At 36.7% G+C, this 12,577-nt stretch overlaps 1 protein-coding gene across 2 annotated transcripts in view; it reads left to right on the top strand.

Annotated features, from left to right (window-relative positions):
• Nucleotides 1-12,577, top strand: part of shank3a (SH3 and multiple ankyrin repeat domains 3a) — a 475,306-nt gene that overhangs the window by 864 nt on the left and 461,865 nt on the right. The gene's annotated exons all lie outside the window — the stretch shown is intronic.

The following is a 12,577-nucleotide window of genomic DNA, read 5'->3' as shown; positions in this document are numbered from 1 at the left end:
GTGCTTGATTTAATTCTAGACTCAAAATCCAGAATCTTTCTTGCTAAAATAAGATATTTAAAAGAAATTAAAACTATTTTTCTAACAGTTTCTATTAACTGAGATGTGTGAACTAAGCTAAGTTAGATAAATATCTAGAATTAGTATCAGGAGAACCACAGGTACATCTTTTTTAACCACTTCACAGACTCAATGCATCTATGAACTTCTTTCTGAAGGCCTCAGAGAGCTCTTTAAATCTGGTCATGGTGAACTATTTACTTTATAAATCTTTCTAACCATGGTGTAATCATCTGCAGCTGATTTGCTGCACCTGATTGTAGATGTAGTAATAAATGTAAGGGTGTCCTAAATTTTTCCTCACAAAAAAATACATTGCTCTGATTTTCTACATTATTTTTTTCTACAAAATACACTTTGCAGCTGTATGTGTTTAGTTGTATCACTCCAATCTCTCAGTGTCGTTCACATGAAGATCAGGTATTGTGAATTTGTTCAAATATGTTAAAAACAGCACAGTGGGGAGTTCTCACATTATGTCTGAGCTCACATTGTCTTACACTAGGCTGGATTCGGCCCCCTCCCCACTCCCTCGCTGGCCTGCACTCACACTGCGTTTAAACAATCCGTTTAAACGCAAAAAGCATACCAACAAAAGCATACCAACACTACACTACACCACAACACACCACGCCACTGCATTGCGAAAAATTGCCAGTGCTGTAGTTTATAGTTCTTTAGCTCCTGGGGGTCCCCAACTGGCTTGGGGCTATCCTCAAGGGCATGATTTTCATTCCGGTAGCTCTGGTCATTCAATAGATATACCCCCATCTCTGCAGACACACTCTCAGAGTTGCCCTATTACATTATATTATAGTTTTGCCCTATTTTATTTATTTATTTACTGTCCACTGTTTACATCTCCACAAGTCTGCACTGCTAAATTTAAATTTATTATATAACTGTGTATTTGCACTTTCTGTATGGCTGACATCAGTTATCCTCACAATATGCACAGCATCTGTCTGTCTGTCTGTCTGTCTATCAGTACCTGTAGTTCAGGGAAACATTTGTACTGTGTGCCTTTTACAGATGTGTTTCTCTAATTCAAGGGAGATATTAATTTACAGGGGTTGGACAATGAAACTGAAACACCTGTCATTTTAGTGTGGGAGGTTTCATGGCTAAATTGGAGCAGCCTGGTGGCCAATCCTCATTAATTGCACATTGCACCAGTAAGAGCAGAGTATGAAGGTTTAATTAGCAGGGTAAGAGCACAGTTTTGCTCAAAATATTGCAATGCACACAACATTATGGGTGACACACCAGAATTCAAAAGAGGAGCACCTGTGACCAAGACAGCAAGCCTTTGTGATGCATCAAGACCCACGGTATCCAGGATAATGTCAGCATACCACCAAGAAGGATGAACCACATCCAACAGGATTAACTGTGGATGCTGTAAGAGGAAGCTGTCTGAAAGGGAAGTTCGGGTGCTTTTCCCGGATTGTATCCGAAAAACATAAAACCACGGCTGCTCAAATCACGGCAGAATTCAATGTGCACCTCAACTCTCCTGTTTCCACCAGAACTGTCCTTCAGGACAATAAATTATTGTGGTCTAAAACCAGGTGTTTCAGTTTCATTGTCCAACCCCTGTAAATCTGGCTTGCTTGTCCATTTAAATACATGCACAATAACTTGTCTTGATTTCTGTCTGAGCTCTTTGACTCGTTGTTTTGGAGATCAGTTCTGTTTGATACAGTTCTGATATCAAAGCATCAGCTAATCCTGCTTACTGAATGAAGTGCTGCTGCTTTACTGAGAGCACTACCTTAAGTCCGCTCTGCTTATTAGGGAGCCGTCTCGCTGTGTGTTGTGTGTGTGTGACAGTTTTGTAGCAGTCATGAAGCTCACAGAGGAAGTGTTAGTGTCTGTGTGAAGCTCTGCATACGGGCCCTGCGGCCATGCCCCAGACTCTCCATCTGTTTCAATTAAAGTGAGTGCAGGACTCACACAGCATAGCCCGACTGGCTTAAATGTCACTACCATACCAAAAAAAAAAAAGCTCTCAAGCACGGCGCGAAGAACGCAACTAAAGACCGTAGCACAATCGCACACACATACACACCTGCACACACACATGCATGCCTGTACTGAGAATCAAATGACAATCACTATTGATTGCCACTGCTGTAGATGCCAACACATAAATGGGTATTAAAAAGAAATTGTCAGCATTAGCTAATGAGTGGCCAAATTAGTATATTTCCCACATCCTTCTCACTAATCTCACTGTGTGAAAATGTTAACCCGAGAACCGTTTGCTCTTAGTCGCTGCCAAATATTTGCTCTAAGCCATTAGTTACTATGTAAGCTCTGTTAAAATATAAGCCTTGTTTGGCCATAACATTAAAACCAGTGCCTGATGTTTTGTGATACTTTATACACTCCAAAAACAGCTCTGACCCATATAGCAAACATCACAATGACCATATCTGGTTTCCACTTACATCTGGACTGAGTTTTGCATGTTTAAACACTCCTGTATATTGAGTATAGTATGCAAATCTGCTTGCATCATGTGTGTCAGCGCCCAGTTGCCAAATAAAATATGGAAATCGGCCTGCATCATGTGTGCCAACATCATTTTTTTTGGCAAAAATAACATAATATAATCTGAAAACTGCATACTAAAAACATCCACCAAGTTTTGTAGACGTTCTTGTCAAAGTGTCTCAGTTCCTAATGTGTGGCTTCCAACACATCAAGTTCAAGAACTGACTGTTACTTGTTGGCTAATACAGCTCTGGAAAAAATTCAACGTTTCTGAATCAGTTTCTTTGATTGTGCTATTTATAGGTATATGTTTGAGTAAAATGAACATTGTTGTTTTATTCTATAAACTACAGACAACATTTCTCCCAAATTCCAAATAAACATATTGTCATTTAGAGCATGTACTTGCAGAAAATGAGAAATGTCCAAAATAAAAAAAAACATGCAGAGCTTTCAGACCTCAAATAATAATAAAGAAAACAAGTTCATATTCATAAAGTTTATGAGTTCAAAAAACAATACTTGGTGGAATAACCTTGGTTTTAATCACAGTTTTCATGCATCCTGGCATGTTTTCCTCCACCAGTCTTACACACTGCTTTTGGATAACTTTATGCCACTCCTGGAGCAGAAATTCAAGCAGTTTAGCTTGGTTTGTTGGTTTATGATCAGTCATCTTCCTCTTGATTATATTGCAGAGGTTTTCAATTTGGTAAAATCAAAGAAACTCATCATTTTAATTGGTCTCTGGTCTTTAATTTTTTCTTATTTTTTTTCCAGAGCTGTATGTATTGTAGATCCCACTACTTGACAGTACCATTGGAACCAAAAAACAATGCTCTTTACCTCGGCTGTGAAGTGGTCAGGCATTCCACAAATAGTCTTTTTAATAGGACATTTCAAGTTTTTCATGTCTCATTAATTTTAGTCTCTAAAGGTGCTAACCTGAGGAATGTGTGTTAGATGCTGATATTTGCTTTCAAATTTTAGTTAATAGTTAAGCGCTCAGTTCTCTGTTAATGGTTAATATTAGAGTAACACAAAGTAACCAGAAATGGCTCAGTTTTCACACACAAGGTAGATAATTAACTGACCATAGCATGATGTTATGTCTCTGGGTCTGTGCTGAATATACATACACATATCCTTTTCTCATAGAAGGCTGATTTTTAGCTTTACTCGTAGTACATGGTGTGAAAATTCTCGGCATATAGAACCTCACAGTAAAATGAAAGATGGCTGAAATAATAATAAAAAAAAGATGACGAGCTTTAAGACCTCAAATAATGCAAAGAAAATAAGTTTATATTCATTACGTTTTAAGAGTTCAGAAATCAATTTGTGGTGCAATAACCCTGGTTTTAAATCACAGTTGTCATGCATCTTGGCATGTTCTCCTCCACCAGTCTTACACCTTGCTTTTGTATAACTTAATGCCACTCCTGGTGCAAAAATTCAAGCAGTTCAGCTTGGTTTTATGGCTTGTGATCGTCCATCTTCCTCTTGATTATATTCCAGAGGTTTTCAATTTGGTAAAATCAGAGAAACTCATCATTTTTAAGTGGTCTCTTATTTTTTTCCAGAGCTGTATATATTCAATGGTTAATGTTTTATATATATTTAACGGGCACCAACAATTAGACCTTGCTTAACCAGACCAGTATTTAGCCTCCCTCACAAGATAAATCCTTACAACTTTTACATTTGTGTTCATTCCCAATTTGTTCTATGAGGTAACACCCCATAATCAATTTACACACTGACATGAATTCTGGAATGTCAGTGTATTACTAGATACAGATTTGACTTGTAGAAAGCAAAGGGATTTTTTTTTTATTGATTTTAAATGGATTTCTTTTTTCATTCCTGTGTTGATTAGACTTAGATCTGAGGACATAACCAGTCCCTTGAACATCATATCATTTAGAAAGTGAGAGTATGGAGATATTTGACTGCAGTCTGGTGAAGGTATGAGGCTCGTCTGCTCAGAGCTTCAATTAAAATTTAATGGGGAATAAACATTGGGACAGCATGACTCTGTTATCATCCGTGGACAGCTTAGAAATGAACCCTTACTCTGTTTTCAAAGCTGTTTAATACAGATGTCAGGCATATAAGCCCTCGCTCTCTCATACAAATAAATCGTTTGATGTCACACACCATCACGAGCATTGGAGAAGAAGGCAGTCATGTCCTAAACCGTGCCCAGTGACGCAACACAGTTGAAAGCTTCAGTAAGATGCTTGACGTTTTAGTGGTTTGTCTGAAGACAATCTGGTAACGCTTTCTTTTACAGTACCCTAAGTTCTAGGTATTAACCAGGTAATAGTGAGGTACAAACTCGGAAGTATTAAGTAATTATTTTTGGTAACAAGATGGTAAGTACCAGGAAAGTCTTGCCTAATTACACTGAAATGTCTAGGTATTAACCAGGTAATAGTGAGGTACAAACTCGGAAGTACTAAGTAATTATTTTGGGTAACAAGATGGTAAGTACCAGAAAGGTCTTGCCTAATTACACTGAAATGGAACTAGGTAATAAACAGGTACATGGGTGGTACAAAGTCCAAAGTACTAGGTAATTATGTTGGTTAACAAGATGGTAAGAACCAGACAGTTCAATTTAATTACACTGAAATATCTCACAGGTTCTAGGTAATAACCAGGTAAGTGTGAGGTACTAACCCCAGTAACATGATAAGTACCAATATAGTCTCCTTACCCTGATATACCTCACAGGTTCTAGCTAATAACCAGGTAAGTGTGAGGTACTAACCCCAGTAACATGATGATAAGTACCAATACAGTCTCCTTACCCTGAAATATCTTGCAGGTTCTAGGTAATAACCAGGTAAGAGTGAGGTACTAACCCCAGTAACATGATGATAATGTGTTTAAAGACATTAGAGCATGTTACAAGGTTTAAGGGTGAAAAAGTATACCATAAGAATAAAGTGTTGAATATGTGTATTTACCCCCTTTTTAAACATAATTTGTAGAATAAGGTCTTACATGTTAAAAAAAAAAAAAAAAAAAAAAAAAAATATATATATATATATATATATATATATATATATATATATATATATATATATATATATATATTTAACTTATATATATAAATTAAAACTGCTTAAAAATCAGGGTTATTAAAACTACCAAATATTGATTTCTGAAATCTTAAAACATTATTATAGTTGTTTCTAAATTAATATTAACTGCTTTTGTTTGCATTATTTGAGATCTGAAAGCACTAAAGCATCTTTTTCATTATTTTGACCATTTCTCATTTTCTGCTCTAAATTACAATATTTTTATTTAGTATTTGGGAGAAATGTTGTCAGTAGTTTATAGAATAAAATAACAGTGTTCATTTTACTCAAACATGTACCTATACATAGTAAGATCAGAGAAATAGAAAATTTGAAGTGGCTTGGAAGGGTCAAGGGGGCGAAGGCAAGCTCCTGCCCGCAAGCTGCTTACCCCAATAAAAGCTGTCCTCAGCTTTCATTGTATATATATAAGTTCAGTAATGCATGCTTGGTTGTGTCAAAAAAGAGATAAATAATAAACAGTAAACAGTTCTGTTTTGTTTTGAAGTTGTATGTTGTTCTTTTTGAAGTGCTTATTTGTTGAACTATATGGTAAGAACTGAGTAAAACCAGAGAAATAAGCTCTGCTCTCTTTTACAGTCCTTTTACTCCTTTATTAAGCAGAAAGTTCTGTTAGTTACAAAGTGTTTTATATGGTACTTACAGAAAGTTGTGTCACATTTAAGTAGTTATTATATATATTTTAATATATATATATATATATATATATATATATATATATATATATATATATATATATATATATATAATAACTACTTAAATGTGACACAACTTTCTGTAAGTACCATGTAATATATATTCTTTTGGGTTTCTGAATGGGTTTTTCTATGTGAAACGTGAAACATCCAGTCCTGTAGGGGGAGCAGTGCCAGGGGGCGGGCGCTAGGCTGTGGCTTAGGTGAGCAACAGGAGATGGGTCTCAGATTCAGCTGAGAACTCACACTGGGACACCGTGTCTTCTCTGTATCCAGGTGGGGAAATATGTGGAACTGTGCAAGTATAAATGTTTCCAAAGCACTATAAGAGGGATATTTGAGTGTATATGTTCGTTAAAAGGTTTTGCTGTGTAATATGAGCCGCTATGGTCTTGTGTGTTGGTGGACGCTGAGCATCGGGGAGCATTCACTCCCGCGGCCCGCGAGCCGCGCGCCTGGCCGGCGCTCTTGCCTCTGCCACTAGCATTAGCCACTGCCCCCGCTAACCGCGCGCCTTACCGGCTCCGCGCTGTTATTCCTCTCGCTCTTTCGGTCGCTAACTTCGCTCTATAACCGTGTTTAAGCCTGTAATTATCTCTCGTGTGTTCGCGCTCTAGTTTTAGCTATTTTCGCTCGGTAATTGTGCCCGTGTGTCGCTGTTTCTCAAAGTAGCTCGGGCTAATTTCGCGCCGTCATTCCTATTGTTTCTCTATACATTTACGCTAGCATAAGCAGTCGCTGTTAGTTAAATACATATTAAAAGTCAAGTCAATTTTATTCTCTTTTTAAGAGCCAGTTTGGCCTTGTTAAAGTAAATATAGAGCCTCTGCCAACCACAATAATGAGATAGCTAGATAAGCTACAGTTTAAGGTTTCTCTAAGTAATCATGTTTTTATACACTTTGTTCAATTGTTTTATACTTTGGTCAATTCTATACACTCTATGCAGATACAAATATTAGAAACTCTGCTTAAAATGAGATTTAAAAGCACTAAGATGTAGTTAGTGTGCTCAGTAAAAGTTAAAGGTGTTTTTGGTAATGTAGTGTGTTAATATGAAAGAAGTTTGAGTATTGGTATATGTATGCATATGTAAATGTATTAATATAGAGTAGTATTTTTATATTCATATATATATATATATATATATATTTTTTTTTGTAGAAACAGTATTAAGAGGGTTTGCTGATTAAAAAGTAAAGGTAATATGTACTGTGATATACAGAGTTTTGTTAACTGAAAAAAAGTAAAAAAAGGATTCTCTGTGAATGTATGTAAAATGCAGATGAGATGCAATGTGTATGTGAAACTGCAAAAGAAAGAGAAAAGAGACCAAAGTAAAAGTGGTTTAGTTTGTGTATGTTGTTAAATAAAGAGATTAAGCTGAGAACTCACTGGAAACACCGTCTCACTGTGTCTTCTCTGTATCCTGTATTCAGCTGATCTAGGCCCTGCTCACCCGGGGTCGCAAACTGTTATAGCCTAACCCACGCCTGGGGAGTGTAACAGTTAGTGTTTTTACATGGTACTTACAGTAGGATGTTCTACAGAGGGTTATTTGTTGAACTACACGGTAAGAACTGAGTAAAACCAGAGAAATAAGCTCTGCTTTCTTTTACAGTCCTTTTACTCCTTTATTAAGCAGAAAGTTCTGTTAGTTACACAGTGTTTTACATGGTACTTACAGTAGGATGTTCTACAGAGGGTTATTTGTTGAACTACATGGTAAGAACTGAGTAAAACCAGAGAAATAAGCTCTGCTTTCTTTTACAGTCCTTTTACTCCTTTATTAAGCAGAAAGTTCTGTTAGTTACACAGTGTTTTACATGGTACTTACAGTAGGATGTTCTACAGAGGGTTATTTGTTGAACTACACGGTAAGAACTGAGTAAAACCAGAGAAATAAGCTCTGCTTTCTTTTACAGTCCTTTTACTCCTTTATTAAGCAGAAAGTTCTGTTAGTTACACAGTGTTTTATATGGTACTTACAGAAGGATGTTCTACAGAGGGTTATTTGTTGAACTACACGGTAAGAACTGAGTAAAACCAGAGAAATAAGCTCTGCTTTCTTTTACAGTCCTTTTACTCCTTTATTAAGCAGAAAGTTCTGTTAGTTACACAGTGTTTTACATGGTACTTACAGTAGGATGTTCTACAGAGGGTTATTTGTTGAACTACACGGTAAGAACTGAGTAAAACCAGAGAAATAAGCTCTGCTTTCTTTTACAGTCCTTTTACTCCTTTATTAAGCAGAAAGTTCTGTTAGTTACACAGTGTTTTACATGGTACTTACAGTAGGATGTTCTACAGAGGGTTATTTGTTGAACTACACGGTAAGAACTGAGTAAAACCAGAGAAATAAGCTCTGCTTTCTTTTACAGTCCTTTTACTCCTTTATTAAGCAGAAAGTTCTGTTAGTTACACAGTGTTTTACATGGTACTTACAGTAGGATGTTCTACAGAGGGTTATTTGTTGAACTACACGGTAAGAACTGAGTAAAACCAGAGAAATAAGCTCTGCTTTCTTTACAGTCCTTTTACTCCTTTATTAAGCAGAAAGTTCTGTTAGTTACACAGTGTTTTACATGGTACTTACAGAAGGATGTTCTACAGAGGGTTATTTGTTGAACTACACGGTAAGAACTGAGTAAAACCAGAGAAATAAGCTCTGCTTTCTTTTACAGTCCTTTTACTCCTTTATTAAGCAGAAAGTTCTGTTAGTTACACAGTGTTTTATATGGTACTTACAGAAGGATGTTCTACAGAGGGTTATTTGTTGAACTAAATGGTAAGAACTCAGTAAAGAGAAATAAGCTATTTCTTCTCTGTTATCAGGTATTGACCTTTTATTTTTAAATCAAATAAATAGAGACTGATTAAAATGAACAGTATTGGTACTTATCATCATGTTACTGGGGTTAGTACCTCACACTTACCTGGTTATTACCTAGAACCTGCGAGATATTTCAGTGTAAGGAAACTGTATTGGTACTTATCATCATGTTACTGGGGTTAGTACCTCACACTTACCTGGTTATTACCTAGAACCTGTGAGACATTTCAGTGTAATTAAATTGAACTGTCCTTGTTCTTACCATCTTGTTAACCAACATAATTACCAAGTACTTTAGAGTTTGTACCACCCATGTACCTGTTTATTACCTAGTTCCATTTCAGTGTAATTAGGCAAGACTGTCCTGGTGCTTACCATCTTGTTACCCAAAATAATTACTTAGTACTTCCGAGTTTGTACCTCACTATTACCTGGTTAATACCTAGACATTTCAGTGTAATTAGGCAAGACTTTCCTGGTACTTACCATCTCGTTACCCAAAATAATTACTTAGTACTTCCGAGTTTGTACCTCACTATTACCTGGTTAATACTTAGATATTTCAGTGTAATTAGGCAAGACTTTCCTGGTACTTACCATCTTGTTACCAAAAATAATTACTTAGTACTTCTGAGTTTGTACCTCACTATTACCTGGTTAATACCTAGAACTTAGGGTACTGTAAAAGAAAGCGTTACCGACAATCTAAGCAGGATACAGTTCCTGAACTCCTGAAGACAAATGAAACTCAACCAGTATCAGTATCTTCCATTGTGAGGCCAAAGGAGACAACCTGAAGTTTGATTTAGCACGAGTACTGGCCCAGCTGTGATGTTTTTGTCTCCAATCTCCAATCTCCTGCATAAATCTTGTGAAGTTGGTTGAGCTAGTGGATTAGCTTAGCTTTTGTCCAGCATTGGGTTTGTTGGGGTGTGATGGTATACCTATTCTACAACAGTGACCAATATTAGAATTTGAACCAATATATGATTTTCCCTCTGGGATTAATAAAGTGATCCATCCATCCATCCATCCATCCATCCATATTGTAAACCAGCTTTACCAATCTGTTAAAGGAAAATGAAAATGTTTTCTATGCTTTTTAAGAGCTGCTTAAGATGGTTAAGTTGGATTATGATCTTAGCTCTTTAAAATGCACTGGTTATGTTTGAATTTAATCATATAGCCGTTCTGCCTGTTCTGATGACTGACTTGATCAAGCTAGTCATCCAGTATTAGAGCTTACATTCTCTTCCCGAACCCACTATCCCATTTCTTACTACTTTCCTCTGGCCGGGTCGGGCTCTGTTTTTTAATGCTATTTTTATGTCATATAAACCTATGGCATGATGATCACAATGTAGTAAGGTAATAAATCATACTGTGTTAAAAAAAATGTCGCACAAGTTAGAGAGTTATAATCATGCAGCTCTGGAATTGCGCAGTGAGCAGTGTGCGCACGTCAGCTCCTCCACTTGTCCGGGCGTACACTTAATATTGTTTTATGTGTTTTGCACTAAGGCTATATGCTTAAAATAAGTGTGATGAGGTAAGAAGTCTCCCTCATCACCAAAGCTGTTGCTAGAGATTTAATGTTCTGTAAAGACAATTGTTTTAACAATCACATGGAGATACTTACCTGAGAAGGGGGTTCCAAAGGACTGGCAGCCATTACAGTTCCTCTTCTTGTACTAGCCAGAAGGGCCCATGGCAGTGCAGGAGAGAGGGGAGCTGGAGTGAAGAACCTGTAAAAGAAAAAGACTAAGTTAATTGAAAGGAATACTTACCGGTAGATGTTGTGATGTAATGGCCATTTTAAATCTGTGTGAGAATATGTGCACATTGTAGAAAATGTTAATGTTTGTATGCATTTAATTAGGATGTTTTAACTCACCTGCTGAGATTTGGTTTAGCCCGGGGCGGGGCTTCCAGTATTTAAAGGGGCAGTAAGTTAGAGTGGGGGAGCTTTTTTTTTTTTTTTTTTTTTTTTTTTTTTTTTTTTTTTTTTTTTTTTTTCTTCTCTCTTCTCTCATTGGGTAACTGACTGCTGAAGAGTTAGTAAGCTCAGTGAAGTACTGTCCTGAAGCCTAGGCACAGTATTTATTTGTAGGGCTGCTGTTCAATGCTAAGTTGCATTATAGTCCTTTAATTTGCATTGTATTTTTTAATTCTTTATTTTTCTTTTTTTCTTTAATTACACTTTTTTTTAATAAATTCTGCACTTTGAACTTACCTGGAGGTATCCTTTGATCTTGGTGTGGTGGATTCTGATCTCCTTCCTTGGCGCTTTCCACACGTAAATCCTTAAGTTCCCCTGGTTTCACACACCTTCCAGTGGAGAACTTCTACAATAAGACACATTTGTTTGTTTAGAAAGTGTTTTATATTCTTAAACATTCTTAATTATATTAGCGTGGAAGGGGAAATCGGTTCTTAATAAATTTTTTGCTTTAATAATAGGTAATCTATGTTTCTTCAGTGTTGCAATGTTGCAAAATTAATTATAAAAGCATTCTGAACGGATTTTGTTCATTCAAACAGCCCGAAAATGGTTTAAAAAGCTCAGTTTTAACACGATACTTACTTAAGGATGTCTTGTTTAAATCGGGCTCGGGCTTACAAAACATTTTATGGAGCTGGGTGGGTTGGGCTTGGGTAGAACGTGCATGGGCTTGGGTCGGGTCAAGCTGGATTTTTTGGGCCCGATCTATGCTCTATCCAGTATCACTTAACACCCATCTTTACCCCCACAGTACTCAACCAGCTTTACCAATTCAGCTAACGTGACCATGTGGATCAGCTTGGTGAAACTGGCACTGATGATAGACCAGTTAGTCCATGATATGGTAGTAGTTTGCATAGACTATATAACTTGTCGTCTAGTTGACCAGGACATCTCCTAGTTGCAGCACTGGGGTGTTGTCTACTAGTTGGAAGGAGAAAAAAAAAACAGTAAGCAACCGGTATTAACCAGCAACACAGATGTAATTAAGACAAAGTCCACTGGAAATTGGCAGGTTAACATTACTATAATTGTGCATCTCCTCACATATGAACGAGGAAGAAAAATCATGAATTTCCCTGTTGGCCTTATTATTAAAGAGATTAATACATTTCCTGTGACCTCCTGATTTTCATTTTACTCTAGCTATAGAAATTATGAAAATGTATCAAACTAGTTGACTACTAAAAATGAGTGCAACCCCTAAAAGAAAACAGTGGTCAAGAGCTAAGCTGGTTAACCAACTTCACCAGTTGCCAGTAAAAGTTGGTCTTTAGCTGTTTTTTTTTTTTTTTTACAAGATGGCTACAAGTACACTATCTTATAATAGATATACTGTAAGAGCTATCGTCTTGCATCGTCTTGCAAGCTAACA

This window comes from Astyanax mexicanus, chromosome 9 (genome assembly GCF_023375975.1).
Source record: "Astyanax mexicanus isolate ESR-SI-001 chromosome 9, AstMex3_surface, whole genome shotgun sequence".
In the NCBI taxonomy this organism is placed as follows: Eukaryota; Metazoa; Chordata; class Actinopteri; order Characiformes; family Acestrorhamphidae; genus Astyanax; species Astyanax mexicanus.
This window is presented reverse-complemented; position numbering and strand designations above follow the sequence as displayed.